The 16,050-nt window shown below is 34.0% G+C and overlaps 6 non-coding genes across 6 annotated transcripts; all 6 read right to left on the bottom strand.

The window, feature by feature from the left end:
• Window positions 1–3,059: 3,059 nt before the first annotated feature.
• Window positions 3,060–3,133, bottom strand: TRNAI-AAU (transfer RNA isoleucine (anticodon AAU)). The gene has a single exon. It is a non-coding gene; the product is annotated as a tRNA-Ile (tRNA).
• A 789-nt stretch (window positions 3,134–3,922) lies between these two features.
• Window positions 3,923–3,996, bottom strand: TRNAI-AAU (transfer RNA isoleucine (anticodon AAU)). Its single transcript has one exon. It is a non-coding gene; the product is annotated as a tRNA-Ile (tRNA).
• A 3,378-nt stretch (window positions 3,997–7,374) lies between these two features.
• On the bottom strand, window positions 7,375–7,448 carry TRNAI-AAU (transfer RNA isoleucine (anticodon AAU)). The gene has a single exon. It is a non-coding gene; the product is annotated as a tRNA-Ile (tRNA).
• Window positions 7,449–9,100: 1,652 nt separating this feature from the next.
• On the bottom strand, window positions 9,101–9,174 carry TRNAI-AAU (transfer RNA isoleucine (anticodon AAU)). Its single transcript has one exon. It is a non-coding gene; the product is annotated as a tRNA-Ile (tRNA).
• A 3,378-nt stretch (window positions 9,175–12,552) lies between these two features.
• TRNAI-AAU (transfer RNA isoleucine (anticodon AAU)) lies at window positions 12,553–12,626 on the bottom strand. The gene has a single exon. It is a non-coding gene; the product is annotated as a tRNA-Ile (tRNA).
• A 1,652-nt stretch (window positions 12,627–14,278) lies between these two features.
• On the bottom strand, window positions 14,279–14,352 carry TRNAI-AAU (transfer RNA isoleucine (anticodon AAU)). The gene has a single exon. It is a non-coding gene; the product is annotated as a tRNA-Ile (tRNA).
• Window positions 14,353–16,050: the final 1,698 nt, after the last annotated feature.

A 16,050-nucleotide genomic window follows, 5' to 3' on the forward strand; every position in this document is an offset into this window, starting at 1 on the left:
GAAAATACATCTATTTCCAACATTAAAGGAGCATCAAGTATTGGCTTAGAGACTGATTGAAAGTATGTTCTTGGCATTGTTAACTTTATGCTCTAAAGACTAAACTAATAGGCTCAATAAATATATAGCATACTATTGAAGAAATAGCAGATGATGAAGTGATACCGATTGTTAACCCGGGATAGTTGGAAAGCTTATATTCAGCTGTTTACATTCATACTATCTTTATATTTCATCAACAAGACAAAACAAAAATGACCTCAATAAATTTCAATAAATAAGAGATTTAGTTACTTGCCGTTAGAACTTAGAACCATTAATAGATATTCCACGAGCTTTCAGAATAATAATTAATTCTACAACTATATCAAATGCATTCATCCAATCCTTCAATCAGCTTTTGATCCAAGGTGATAAACAGTCAAAAATGAGACACAAGAAAAATTAATCTTTTTTCAAACAATTAAACTTGGCCTTTACAGGGATCGAACCTGTGACTTTGGCGTTATTAGCACCACGCTCTAACCATCTGAGCTAACAGGCCATTTTGCACAAGTTTCTGGAAGTCCAGCATATGAAGAAGTGCTAATGATAGTTAACCCGGGAGATTTGGAAAGCTTAATTTCGGAGGTGTACCATGAAGTTATAAATATATAATATCAACATGAAGAAACTAATATGACTTTAGAAAAATTACAATACAAAAGAGATTTTCATACTTAGTGTTAGAACTTAGAGCCATTAATGTTTTTTCCATGTGTTTTAGCAATAAATAACAATTCATCACCTATATGCAATTGATTCATCTAATCATTGTGTCAGCTTCCCCTCGAAGGAAATATAGACATACAAATGATACTGAAGAAAATACATCTATTTTCAACATTAAAGGAGCATCAAGTATTGGCTTAGAGACTGATTGAAAGTATGTTCTTGGCATTGTTAACTTTATGCTCTAAAGACTAAACTAATAGGCTCAATAAATATATAGCATACTATTGAAGAAATAGCAGATGATGAAGTGCTACCGATTGTTAACCCGGGATAGTTGGAAAGCTTATATTCAGCTGTTTACATTCATACTATCTTTATATTTCATCAACAAGACAAAACAAAAATGACCTCAATAAATTGCAATAAATAAGAGATTTAGTTACTTGGCGTTAGAACTTAGAACCATTAATAGATATTTCAGGAGCTTTCAGAATAATAATTAATTCTACAACTATATCAAATGTATTCATCCAATCCTTCAAGCAGCATTTGATCCAAGGTGATAAACAGTCAAAAATGAGACACAAGAAACATTTATCTTTTTACAAACAATTAAACTTGGCCTGTACTGGGATCGAACCTGTGACCTTGGCGTTATTAGCACCACGCTCTAACCATCTGAGCTAACAGGCCATTTTGCACAAATTACTGGAAGTCCAGCATATGAAGAAGTGCTAATGATAGTTAACCCGGGAGATTTGGAAAGCTTAACTTCAGAGGTTTACCATGAAGTTATAAATATATAATATCAACATGAAGAAACTTATATGACTTTAAAAAAATTACAATACAAAAAAGATTTTCATACTTAGTGTTGTAACTTAGAGCCATTAATGTTTTTTCCATGTGTTTTAGCAATAAATAACAATTCATCACCTATATGCAATTGATTCATCTAATCATTCTATCAGCTTCCCCTCAAAGGAAATATAGACATACACATTATACAGAAGAAAATACATCTATTTTCAACATTAAAGGAGCATCACTTATTGGCTTGGAGACTGATTGAAAGTATGTCCTTGGCATTTTTAACTTTATGCTCTAAAGACTAAACTAATAGGCTCACTAAATATATAGCATACTATTGAAGAAATAGCAGATGATGAAGTGCTACTGATTGTTAACCCGGGATAGTTGGAAAGCTTATATTCAGCTGTTTACATTCATACTATCTTTATATTTCATCAACAAGACAAAACAAAAATGACCTCAATAAATTGCAATAAATAAGAGATTTAGTTACTTGGCGTTAGAACTTAGAACCAATTATAGATATTCCAGGAGCTTTCAGAATGATAATTAATTCTACAACTATATCAAATGTATTCATCCAATCCTTCAAGTAGCTTTTGATCCAAGGTGATAAACAGTCAAAAATGAGACACAAGAAAAATGTATCTTTTTACAAACAATTAAACTTGGCCTGTACAGGGATCGGACCTGTGACCTTGGCGTTATTAGCACCACGCTCTAACCATCTGAGCTAACAGGCCATTTTGCACAAATTCCTGGAAGTCCAGCATATGAAGAAGTGCTAATGATAGTTAACCCGGGAGATTTGGAAAGCTTAATTTCAGAGGTGTACCATGAAGTTATAAATATAAATTATCAACATGAAGAAACTAATATGACTTTAGAAAAATTACAATACAAAAGAGATTTTCATACTTAGTGTTAGAACTTAGAACCATTAATGTTTTTTCCATGTGTTTTAGCAATAAATAACAATTCATCACCTATATGCAATTGATTCATCTAAACATTCTATCAGCTTCCCCTCAAAGGAAATATAGACATACACATTATACAGAAGAAAATACATCTATTTTCAACATTAAAGGAGCATCAAGTATTGGCTTGGAGACTGATTGAAAGTATGTCCTTGGCATTTTTAACTTTATGCTCTACAGACTAAACTAATAGGCTCAATAAATACATAGCATACTATTGAAGAAATAGCAGATGATGAAGTGCTACCGATTGTTAACCCGGGATAGTTGGAAAGCTTATATTCAGCTGTTTACATTCATACTATCTTTATATTTCATCAACAAGACAAAACAAAAATGACCTCAATAAATTGCAATAAATAAGAGATTTAGTTACTTGGCGTTAGAACTTAGAACCATTAATAGATATTTCAGGAGCTTTCGGAATAATAATTAATTCTACAACTATATCAAATGTATTCATCCAATCCTTCAAGCAGCATTTGATCCAAGGTGATAAACAGTCAAAAATGAGACACAAGAAACATTTATCTTTTTACAAACAATTAAACTTGGCCTGTACAGGGATCGAACCTGTGACCTTGGCGTTATTAGCACCACGCTCTAACCATCTGAGCTAACAGGCCATTTTGCACAAATTACTGGAAGTCCAGCATATGAAGAAGTGCTAATGATAGTTAACCCGGGAGATTTGGAAAGCTTAACTTCAGAGGTTTACCATGAAGTTATAAATATATAATATCAACATGAAGAAACTTATATGACTTTAAAAAAATTACAATACAAAAGAGATTTTCATACTTAGTGTTAGAACTTAGAACCATTAATGTTTTTTCCATGTGTTTTAGCAATAAATAACAATTCATCACCTATATGCAATTGATTCATTTAATCATTCTATCAGCTTCCCCTCAAAGGAAATATAGAGATACACATGATACAGAAGAAAATACATCTATTTTCAACATTAAAGGAGCATCAAGTATTGGCTTGGAGATGGATCGAAAGTATGTACTTGGCATTTTTAACTTTATGCTCTGAAGACTAAACTAATAGGCTCACTAAATATATAGCATACTATTGAAGAAATAGCAGATGATGAAGTGCTACTGATTGTTAACCCGGGATAGTTGGAAAGCTTATATTCAGCTGTTTACATTCATACTATTTTTATATTTCATCAACAAGACAAAACAAAAATGACCTCAATAAATTGCAATAAATAAGAGATTTAGTTACTTGGTGTTAGAACTTAGAACCATTAATAGATATTCCAGGAGCTTTCAGAATAATAATTAATTCTACAACTATATCAAATGTATTCATCCAATCCTTCAAGCATCGTTTGATCCAAGGTGATAAACAGTCAAAAATGAGACACAAGAAAAATTTTTTTTTTTTCAAACAATTAAACTTGGCCTGTACAGGGATCGAACCTGTGACCTTGGCGTTATTAGCACCACGCTCTAACCATCTGAGCTAACAGGCCGGTCTGCACAAATTCCTGGAAGTCCAGCACATGAAGAAGTGCTAATGATAGTTAACCCGGGAGATTTGGAAAGCTTAATTTCGGAGGTTTACCATGAAGTTATAAATATATAATATCAACATGAAGAAACTAATATGACTTTAGAAAAATTACAATACAAACGAGATTTTCATACTTAGTGTTAGAACTTAGAGCCATTAATGTTTTTTCCATGTGTTTTAGCAATAAATAACAATTCATCACCTATATGCAATTGATTCATCTAATCATTGTGTCAGCTTCTCCTCGAAGGAAATATAGACATACAAATGATACTGAAGAAAATGCATCTATTTTCAACATTAAAGGAGCATCAAGTATTGGCTTAGAGACTGATTGAAAGTATGTTCTTGGCATTGTTAACTTTATGCTCTAAAGACTAAACTAATAGGCTCAATAAATATATAGCATACTATTGAAGAAATAGCAGATGATGAAGTGCTACCGATTGTTAACCCGGGATAGTTGGAAAGCTTATATTCAGCTGTTTACATTCATACTATCTTTATATTTCATCAACAAGACAAAACAAAAATGACCTCAATAAATTTCAATAAATAAGAGATTTAGTTACTTGGCGTTAGAACTTAGAACCATTAATAGATATTCCAGGAGCTTTCAGAATAATAATTAATTCTACAACTATATCAAATGCATTCATCCAATCATTCAAGCAGCTTTTGATCCAAGGTGATAAACAGTCAAAAATGAGATAAAAGAAAAATTAATCTTTTTTCAAACAATTAAACTTGGCCTTTACAGGGATCGAACCTGTGACTTTGGCGTTATTAGCACCACGCTCTAACCATCTGAGCTAACAGGCCGGTCTGCACAAATTCCTGGAAGTCCAGCATATGAAGAAGTGCTAATGATAGTTAACCCGGGAGATTTGGAAAGCTTAATTTCGGAGGTTTACCATGAAGTTATAAATATATAATATCAACATGAAGAAACTAATATGACTTTAGAAAAATTACAATACAAAAAAGATTTTCATTCTTAGTGTTAGAACTTAGAGCCATTAATGTTTTTTCCATGTGTTTTAGCAATAAATAACAATTCATCACCTATATGCAATTGATTCATCTAATCATTGTGTCAGCTTCTCCTCGAAGGAAATATAATCATACAAATGATACTGAAGAAAATACATCTATTTTCAACATTAAAGGAGCATCAAGTATTGGCTTAGAGACTGATTGAAAGTATGTTCTTGGCATTGTTAACTTTATGCTCTAAAGACTAAACTAATAGGCTCAATAAATATATAGCATACTATTGAAGAAATAGCAGATGATGAAGTGATACCGATTGTTAACCCGGGATAGTTGGAAAGCTTATATTCAGCTGTTTACATTCATACTATCTTTATATTTCATCAACAAGACAAAACAAAAATGACCTCAATAAATTTCAATAAATAAGAGATTTAGTTACTTGGCGTTAGAACTTAGAACCATTATTAGATATTCCACGAGCTTTCAGAATAATAATTAATTCTACAACTATATCAAATGCATTCATCCAATCCTTCAATCAGCTTTTGATCCAAGGTGATAAACAGTCAAAAATGAGACACAAGAAAAATTAATCTTTTTTCAAACAATTAAACTTGGCCTTTACAGGGATCGAACCTGTGACTTTGGCGTTATTAGCACCACGCTCTAACCATCTGAGCTAACAGGCCATTTTGCACAAGTTCCTGGAAGTCCAGCATATGAAGAAGTGCTAATGATAGTTAACCCGGGAGATTTGGAAAGCTTAATTTCGGAGGTGTACCATGAAGTTATAAATATATAATATCAACATGAAGAAACTAATATGACTTTAGAAAAATTACAATACAAAAGAGATTTTCATACTTAGTGTTAGAACTTAGAGCTATTAATGTTTTTTCCATGTGTTTTAGCAATAAATAACAATTCATCACCTATATGCAATTGATTCATCTAATCATTGTGTCAGCTTCCCCTCAAAGGAAATATAGACATACAAATGATACTGAAGAAAATACATCTATTTTCAACATTAAAGGAGCATCAAGTATTGGCTTAGAGACTGATTGAAAGTATGTTCTTGGCATTGTTAACTTTATGCTCTAAAGACTAAACTAATAGGCTCAATAAATATATAGCATACTATTGAAGAAATAGCAGATGATGAAGTGCTACCGATTGTTAACCCGGGATAGTTGGAAAGCTTATATTCAGCTGTTTACATTCATACTATCTTTATATTTCATTAACAAGACAAAACAAAAATGACCTCAATAAATTGCAATCAATAAGAGATTTAGTTACTTGGTGTTAGAACTTAGAACCATTAATAGATATTTCAGGAGCTTTCAGAATAATAATTAATTCTACAACTATATCAAATGTATTCATCCAATCCTTCAAGCAGCATTTGATCCAAGGTGATAAACAGTCAAAAATGAGACACAAGAAACATTTATCTTTTTACAAACAATTAAACTTGGCCTGTACAGGGATCGAACCTGTGACCTTGGCGTTATTAGCACCACACTCTAACCATCTGAGCTAACAGGCCATTTTGCACAAATTACTGGAAGTCCAGCATATGAAGAAGTGCTAATGATAGTTAACCCGGGAGATTTGGAAAGCTTAACTTCAGAGGTTTACCATGAAGTTATAAATATATAATATCAACATGAAGAAACTTATATGACTTTAAAAAAATTACAATACAAAAGAGATTTTCATACTTAGTGTTAGAACTTAGAACCATTAATGTTTTTTCCATGTGTTTTAGCAATAAATAACAATTCATCACCTATATGCAATTGATTCATTTAATCATTCTATCAGCTTCCCCTCAAAGGAAATATAGAGATACACATGATACAGAAGAAAATACATCTATTTTCAACATTAAAGGAGCATCAAGTATTGGCTTGGAGACGGATTGAAAGTATGTCCTTGGCATTTTTAACTTTATGCTCTACAGACTAAACTAATAGGCTCAATAAATACATAGCATACTATTGAAGAAATAGCAGATGATGAAGTGCTACCGATTGTTTACCCGGGATAGTTGGAAAGCTTATATTCAGCTGTTTACATTCATACTATCTTTATATTTCATCAACAAGACAAAACAAAAATGACCTCAATAAATTGCAATAAAGAAGAGATTTAGTTACTTGGCGTTAGAACTTAGAACCATTAATAGATATTTCAGGAGCTTTCAGAATAATAATTAATTCTACAACTATATCAAATGTATTCATCCAATCCTTCAAGCAGCATTTGATCCAAGGTGATAAACAGTCAAAAATGAGACACAAGAAACATTTATCTTTTTACAAACAATTAAACTTGGCCTGTACAGGGATCGAACCTGTGACCTTGGCGTTATTAGCACCACGCTCTAACCATCTGAGCTAACAGGCCATTTTGCACAAATTATTGGAAGTCCAGCATATGAAGAAGTGCTAATGATAGTTAACCCGGGAGATTTGGAAAGCTTAACTTCAGAGGTTTACCATGAAGTTATAAATATATAATATCAACATGAAGAAACTTATATGACTTTAAAAAAATTACAATACAAAAAAGATTTTCATACTTAGTGTTAGAACTTAGAGCCATTAATGTTTTTTCCATGTGTTTTAGCAATAAATAACAATTCATCACCTATATGCAATTGATTCATCTAATCATTCTATCAGCTTCCCCTCAAAGGAAATATAGACATACACATTATACAGAAGAAAATACATCTATTTTCAACATTAAAGGAGCATCACTTATTGGCTTGGAGACTGATTGAAAGTATGTCCTTGGCATTTTTAACTTTATGCTCTAAAGACTAAACTAATAGGCTCACTAAATATATAGCATACTATTGAAGAAATAGCAGATGATGAAGTGCTACTGATTGTTAACCCGGGATAGTTGGAAAGCTTATATTCAGCTGTTTACATTCATACTATCTTTATATTTCATCAACAAGACAAAACAAAAATGACCTCAATAAATTGCAATAAATAAGAGATTTAGTTACTTGGCGTTAGAACTTAGAACCAATTATAGATATTCCAGGAGCTTTCAGAATGATAATTAATTCTACAACTATATCAAATGTATTCATCCAATCCTTCAAGTAGCTTTTGATCCAAGGTGATAAACAGTCAAAAATGAGACACAAGAAAAATGTATCTTTTTACAAACAATTAAACTTGGCCTGTACAGGGATCGGACCTGTGACCTTGGCGTTATTAGCACCACGCTCTAACCATCTGAGCTAACAGGCCATTTTGCACAACTTCCTGGAAGTCCAGCATATGAAGAAGTGCTAATGATAGTTAACCCGGGAGATTTGGAAAGCTTAATTTCAGAGGTGTACCATGAAGTTATAAATATAAATTATCAACATGAAGAAACTAATATGACTTTAGAAAAATTACAATACAAAAGAGATTTTCATACTTAGTGTTAGAACTTAGAACCATTAATGTTTTTTCCATGTGTTTTAGCAATAAATAACAATTCATCACCTATATGCAATTGATTCTTCTAAACATTCTATCAGCTTCCCCTCAAAGGAAATATAGACATACACATTATACAGAAGAAAATACATCTATTTTCAACATTAAAGGAGCATCAAGTATTGGCTTGGAGACTGATTGAAAGTATGTCCTTGGCATTTTTAACTTTATGCTCTACAGACTAAACTAATAGGCTCAATAAATACATAGCATACTATTGAAGAAATAGCAGATGATGAAGTGCTACCGATTGTTAACCCGGGATAGTTGGAAAGCTTATATTCAGCTGTTTACATTCATACTATTTTTATATTTCATCAACAAGACAAAACAAAAATGACCTCAATAAATTGCAATAAATAAGAGATTTAGTTACTTGGTGTTAGAACTTAGAACCATTAATAGATATTCCAGGAGCTTTCAGAATAATAATTAATTCTACAACTATATCAAATGTATTCATCCAATCCTTCAAGCATCGATTGATCCAAGGTGATAAACAGTCAAAAATGAGACACAAGAAAAATTAATCTTTTTTCAAACAATTAAACTTGGCCTGTACAGGGATCGAACCTGTGACCTTGGCGTTATTAGCACCACGCTCTAACCATCTGAGCTAACAGGCCGGTCTGCACAAATTCCTGGAAGTCCAGCATATGAAGAAGTGCTAATGATAGTTAACCCGGGAGATTTGGAAAGCTTAATTTCGGAGGTTTACCATGAAGTTATAAATATATAATATCAACATGAAGAAACTAATATGACTTTAGAAAAATTACAATACAAAAAAGATTTTCATTCTTAGTGTTAGAACTTAGAGCCATTAATGTTTTTTCCATGTGTTTTAGCAATAAATAACAATTCATCACCTATATGCAATTGATTCATCTAATCATTGTGTCAGCTTCTCCTCGAAGGAAATATAATCATACAAATGATACTGAAGAAAATACATCTATTTCCAACATTAAAGGAGCATCAAGTATTGGCTTAGAGACTGATTGAAAGTATGTTCTTGGCATTGTTAACTTTATGCTCTAAAGACTAAACTAATAGGCTCAATAAATATATAGCATACTATTGAAGAAATAGCAGATGATGAAGTGATACCGATTGTTAACCCGGGATAGTTGGAAAGCTTATATTCAGCTGTTTACATTCATACTATCTTTATATTTCATCAACAAGACAAAACAAAAATGACCTCAATAAATTTCAATAAATAAGAGATTTAGTTACTTGCCGTTAGAACTTAGAACCATTAATAGATATTCCACGAGCTTTCAGAATAATAATTAATTCTACAACTATATCAAATGCATTCATCCAATCCTTCAATCAGCTTTTGATCCAAGGTGATAAACAGTCAAAAATGAGACACAAGAAAAATTAATCTTTTTTCAAACAATTAAACTTGGCCTTTACAGGGATCGAACCTGTGACTTTGGCGTTATTAGCACCACGCTCTAACCATCTGAGCTAACAGGCCATTTTGCACAAGTTTCTGGAAGTCCAGCATATGAAGAAGTGCTAATGATAGTTAACCCGGGAGATTTGGAAAGCTTAATTTCGGAGGTGTACCATGAAGTTATAAATATATAATATCAACATGAAGAAACTAATATGACTTTAGAAAAATTACAATACAAAAGAGATTTTCATACTTAGTGTTAGAACTTAGAGCCATTAATGTTTTTTCCATGTGTTTTAGCAATAAATAACAATTCATCACCTATATGCAATTGATTCATCTAATCATTGTGTCAGCTTCCCCTCGAAGGAAATATAGACATACAAATGATACTGAAGAAAATACATCTATTTTCAACATTAAAGGAGCATCAAGTATTGGCTTAGAGACTGATTGAAAGTATGTTCTTGGCATTGTTAACTTTATGCTCTAAAGACTAAACTAATAGGCTCAATAAATATATAGCATACTATTGAAGAAATAGCAGATGATGAAGTGCTACCGATTGTTAACCCGGGATAGTTGGAAAGCTTATATTCAGCTGTTTACATTCATACTATCTTTATATTTCATCAACAAGACAAAACAAAAATGACCTCAATAAATTGCAATAAATAAGAGATTTAGTTACTTGGCGTTAGAACTTAGAACCATTAATAGATATTTCAGGAGCTTTCAGAATAATAATTAATTCTACAACTATATCAAATGTATTCATCCAATCCTTCAAGCAGCATTTGATCCAAGGTGATAAACAGTCAAAAATGAGACACAAGAAACATTTATCTTTTTACAAACAATTAAACTTGGCCTGTACTGGGATCGAACCTGTGACCTTGGCGTTATTAGCACCACGCTCTAACCATCTGAGCTAACAGGCCATTTTGCACAAATTACTGGAAGTCCAGCATATGAAGAAGTGCTAATGATAGTTAACCCGGGAGATTTGGAAAGCTTAACTTCAGAGGTTTACCATGAAGTTATAAATATATAATATCAACATGAAGAAACTTATATGACTTTAAAAAAATTACAATACAAAAAAGATTTTCATACTTAGTGTTAGAACTTAAAACCATTAATGTTTTTTCCATGTGTTTTAGCAATAAATAACAATTCATCACCTATATGCAATTGATTCATCTAATCATTCTATCAGCTTCCCCTCAAAGGAAATATAGACATACACATTATACAGAAGAAAATACATCTATTTTCAACATTAAAGGAGCATCACTTATTGGCTTGGAGACTGATTGAAAGTATGTCCTTGGCATTTTTAACTTTATGCTCTAAAGACTAAACTAATAGGCTCACTAAATATATAGCATACTATTGAAGAAATAGCAGATGATGAAGTGCTACTGATTGTTAACCCGGGATAGTTGGAAAGCTTATATTCAGCTGTTTACATTCATACTATCTTTATATTTCATCAACAAGACAAAACAAAAATGACCTCAATAAATTGCAATAAATAAGAGATTTAGTTACTTGGCGTTAGAACTTAGAACCAATTATAGATATTCCAGGAGCTTTCAGAATGATAATTAATTCTACAACTATATCAAATGTATTCATCCAATCCTTCAAGTAGCTTTTGATCCAAGGTGATAAACAGTCAAAAATGAGACACAAGAAAAATGTATCTTTTTACAAACAATTAAACTTGGCCTGTACAGGGATCGGACCTGTGACCTTGGTGTTATTAGCACCACGCTCTAACCATCTGAGCTAACAGGCCATTTTGCACAAATTCCTGGAAGTCCAGCATATGAAGAAGTGCTAATGATAGTTAACCCGGGAGATTTGGAAAGCTTAATTTCAGAGGTGTACCATGAAGTTATAAATATAAATTATCAACATGAAGAAACTAATATGACTTTAGAAAAATTACAATACAAAAGATATTTTCATACTTAGTGTTAGAACTTAGAACCATTAATGTTTTTTCCATGTGTTTTAGCAATAAATAACAATTCATCACCTATATGCAATTGATTCATCTAAACATTCTATCAGCTTCCCCTCAAAGGAAATATAGACATACACATTATACAGAAGAAAATACATCTATTTTCAACATTAAAGGAGCATCAAGTATTGGCTTGGAGACTGATTGAAAGTATGTCCTTGGCATTTTTAACTTTATGCTCTACAGACTAAACTAATAGGCTCAATAAATACATAGCATACTATTGAAGAAATAGCAGATGATGAAGTGCTACCGATTGTTAACCCGGGATAGTTGGAAAGCTTATATTCAGCTGTTTACATTCATACTATCTTTATATTTCATCAACAAGACAAAACAAAAATGACCTCAATAAATTGCAATAAATAAGAGATTTAGTTACTTGGCGTTAGAACTTAGAACCATTAATAGATATTTCAGGAGCTTTCAGAATAATAATTAATTCTACAACTATATCAAATGTATTCATCCAATCCTTCAAGCAGCATTTGATCCAAGGTGATAAACAGTCAAAAATGAGACACAAGAAACATTTATCTTTTTACAAACAATTAAACTTGGCCTGTACAGGGATCGAACCTGTGACCTTGGCGTTATTAGCACCACGCTCTAACCATCTGAGCTAACAGGCCATTTTGCACAAATTACTGGAAGTCCAGCATATGAAGAAGTGCTAATGATAGTTTACCCGGGAGATTTGGAAAGCTTAACTTCAGAGGTTTACCATGAAGTTATAAATATATAATATCAACATGAAGAAACTTATATGACTTTAAAAAAATTACAATACAAAAGAGATTTTCATACTTAGTGTTAGAACTTAGAACCATTAATGTTTTTTCCATGTGTTTTAGCAATAAATAACAATTCATCACCTATATGCAATTGATTCATTTAATCATTCTATCAGCTTCCCCTCAAAGGAAATATAGAGATACACATGATACAGAAGAAAATACATCTATTTTCAACATTAAAGGAGCATCAAGTATTGGCTTGGAGACGGATTGAAAGTATGTACTTGGCATTTTTAACTTTATGCTCTGAAGACTAAACTAATAGGCTCACTAAATATATAGCATACTATTGAAGAAATAGCAGATGATGAAGTGCTACTGATTGTTAACCCGGGATAGTTGGAAAGCTTATATTCAGCTGTTTACATTCATACTATTTTTATATTTCATCAACAAGACAAAACAAAAATGACCTCAATAAATTGCAATAAATAAGAGATTTAGTTACTTGGTGTTAGAACTTAGAACCATTAATAGATATTCCAGGAGCTTTCAGAATAATAATTAATTCTACAACTATATCAAATGTATTCATCCAATCCTTCAAGCATCGTTTGATCCAAGGTGATAAACAGTCAAAAATGAGACACAAGAAAAATTAATCTTTTTTCAAACAATTAAACTTGGCCTGTGCAGGGATCGAACCTGTGACCTTGGTGTTATTAGCACCACGCTCTAACCATCTGAGCTAATAGGCCGGTCTGCACAAACTCCTGGAAGTCCAGCATATGAAGAAGTGCTAATGATAGTTAACCCGGGAGATTTGGAAAGCTTAATTTCGGAGGTTTACCATGAAGTTATAAATATATAATATCAACATGAAGAAACTAATATGACTTTAGAAAAATTACAATACAAACGAGATTTTCATACTTAGTGTTAGAACTTAGAGCCATTAATGTTTTTTCCATGTGTTTTAGCAATAAATAACAATTCATCACCTATATGCAATTGATTCATCTAATCATTGTGTCAGCTTCCCCTCGAAGGAAATATAGACATACAAATGATACTGAAGAAAATACATCTATTTTCAACATTAAAGGAGCATCAAGTATTGGCTTAGAGACTGATTGAAAGTATGTTCTTGGCATTGTTAACTTTATGCTCTAAAGACTAAACTAATAGGCTCAATAAATATATAGCATACTATTGAAGAAATAGCAGATGATGAAGTGCTACCGATTGTTAACCCGGGATAGTTGGAAAGCTTATATTCAGCTGTTTACATTCATACTATCTTTATATTTCATCAACAAGACAAAACAAAAATGACCTCAATAAATTGCAATAAATAAGAGATTTAGTTACTTGGCGTTAGAACTTAGAACCATTAATAGATATTTCAGGAGCTTTCAGAATAATAATTAATTCTACAACTATATCAAATGTATTCATCCAATCCTTCAAGCAGCATTTGATCCAAGGTGATAAACAGTCAAAAATGAGACACAAGAAACATTTATCTTTTTACAAACAATTAAACTTGGCCTGTACAGGGATCGAACCTGTGACCTTGGCGTTATTAGCACCACGCTCTAACCATCTGAGCTAACAGGCCATTTTGCACAAATTACTGGAAGTCCAGCATATGAAGAAGTGCTAATGATAGTTAACCCGGGAGATTTGGAAAGCTTAACTTCAGAGGTTTACCATGAAGTTATAAATATATAATATCAACATGAAGAAACTTATATGACTTTAAAAAAATTACAATACAAAAGAGATTTTCATACTTAGTGTTAGAACTTAGAACCATTAATGTTTTTTCCATGTGTTTTAGCAATAAATAACAATTCATCACTGTAGGAGAGTAGGGTCTGCTATCCTATGGTCACCCCAAATTTTTGCTTTTTGCTTCACTGGTTTCTGACTTAATGTGGCTGTGGGCCTGCTAATCAGACCCACAGCCTGCTGTTCTCTCTCTAAATTGATGCCAATGCACTCTAGGTGCATTACGAATTGGAACTGGTTCACCTTATGAGCCCCTGTAATAGTGCACCCTAGGTGCCCAGGGCATAGGTGTATCCAAGGCCTACCAGGGGCTGCAGCACGTATTGTGCCACCCCTGGCCTGGCCTCCATCTTTGACACAACTGGCTGAACACTCAGCTGGGGTAAGTCGGTGTAACCACCTCTTACTTAGGTACAGTATGCCTGTGCCTAACCCTAAACTGGACACATATGTTCCTATCAGCCACTCCTATGGAAGGCCTCATCAATCCTGGAGGCAGAGTGCTTGGAAATATGTGAGATGGTGCTCTAGCATGAGCTGAGCCTGTCTGCAGCTGTCGGGAACCACTCCCTAAGCTGTTCCGGGATATTGCCATACCATATACTCTTAAGTGCATTATAATCCTCGCGGTTAAATGCTATCTTTGGTTTGGCTTTATCAAAACATGTCGAGTAAGGTGTCATACGAATTGGAATACTATCCCCTCGCCAGTTCTGGCGACGGGGATAGCATTCCACCCTTCTAGAGGGACACGACATGTGTGTAGCCTTAACCCCGGTTAAAGTTAAACAGAGCCTCAGCTCCACAAAATGGACGCTGCCACCACAGACACAAGTCTGGCCTCCTGCTGCTGACCGAAACTCGGCAGATGGTGGCCTGGACAAAGGGTTTCCTGCCTTGGGAGGTGCGAGCACCACCCCAGACAGGATTTTGTGTATTAGGTAGGACAGGGCTGAAAAGAATCAGACATGCCCGGGGCACACAAGGTGTCCCCGTGCATAGGCCAGCCCAAACCGGTTCTGGGGCCTTCCAGCCCCAGTCCTGGCGCGGAGCTGGACAAAGGAAAGGGGGTGTAACCGCCCCCCTTCCTGGTTCCTCCCAGAGGAGGGACCTAGTAGGTGATCCACCCCCTAGATTGGAATAAGAGGGGGAGCAGTGCCATTGCACAGCAGATCATCCCGAAATCAACTTAAACTAAGAAGAAGACTGGACTTCGACATTCTGCTGCACAGAAGACTGAAGAAGAATCTCCCTTGTGGCCAAGGAGTGACCACCCTGTGAACACAGGTACCAACCAGCAACTCGACGTCTGCTTTGCCGCCGCCTCCCGCCGGAGCCCGAGCCCAGAGCCCGACAAGAACCAGATTCCCAGACCTCTCAGAGCCCGATCCACAGTCCCTGCAAAGAAGGGACCCGTGGAGGCACCGAGTGACGTGGGACCGGACCTCTTGGAAGACACTCGTAAAGCTGACTGCGCAGCTTCTGAGGCATCCTCGACGTTGTGCTTTGGGGATTGAGAACCCCC

This window comes from Lissotriton vulgaris, chromosome 4_1 (assembly GCF_964263255.1).
Source record: "Lissotriton vulgaris chromosome 4_1, aLisVul1.2, whole genome shotgun sequence".
NCBI classification, from domain to species: domain Eukaryota; kingdom Metazoa; phylum Chordata; class Amphibia; order Caudata; family Salamandridae; genus Lissotriton; species Lissotriton vulgaris.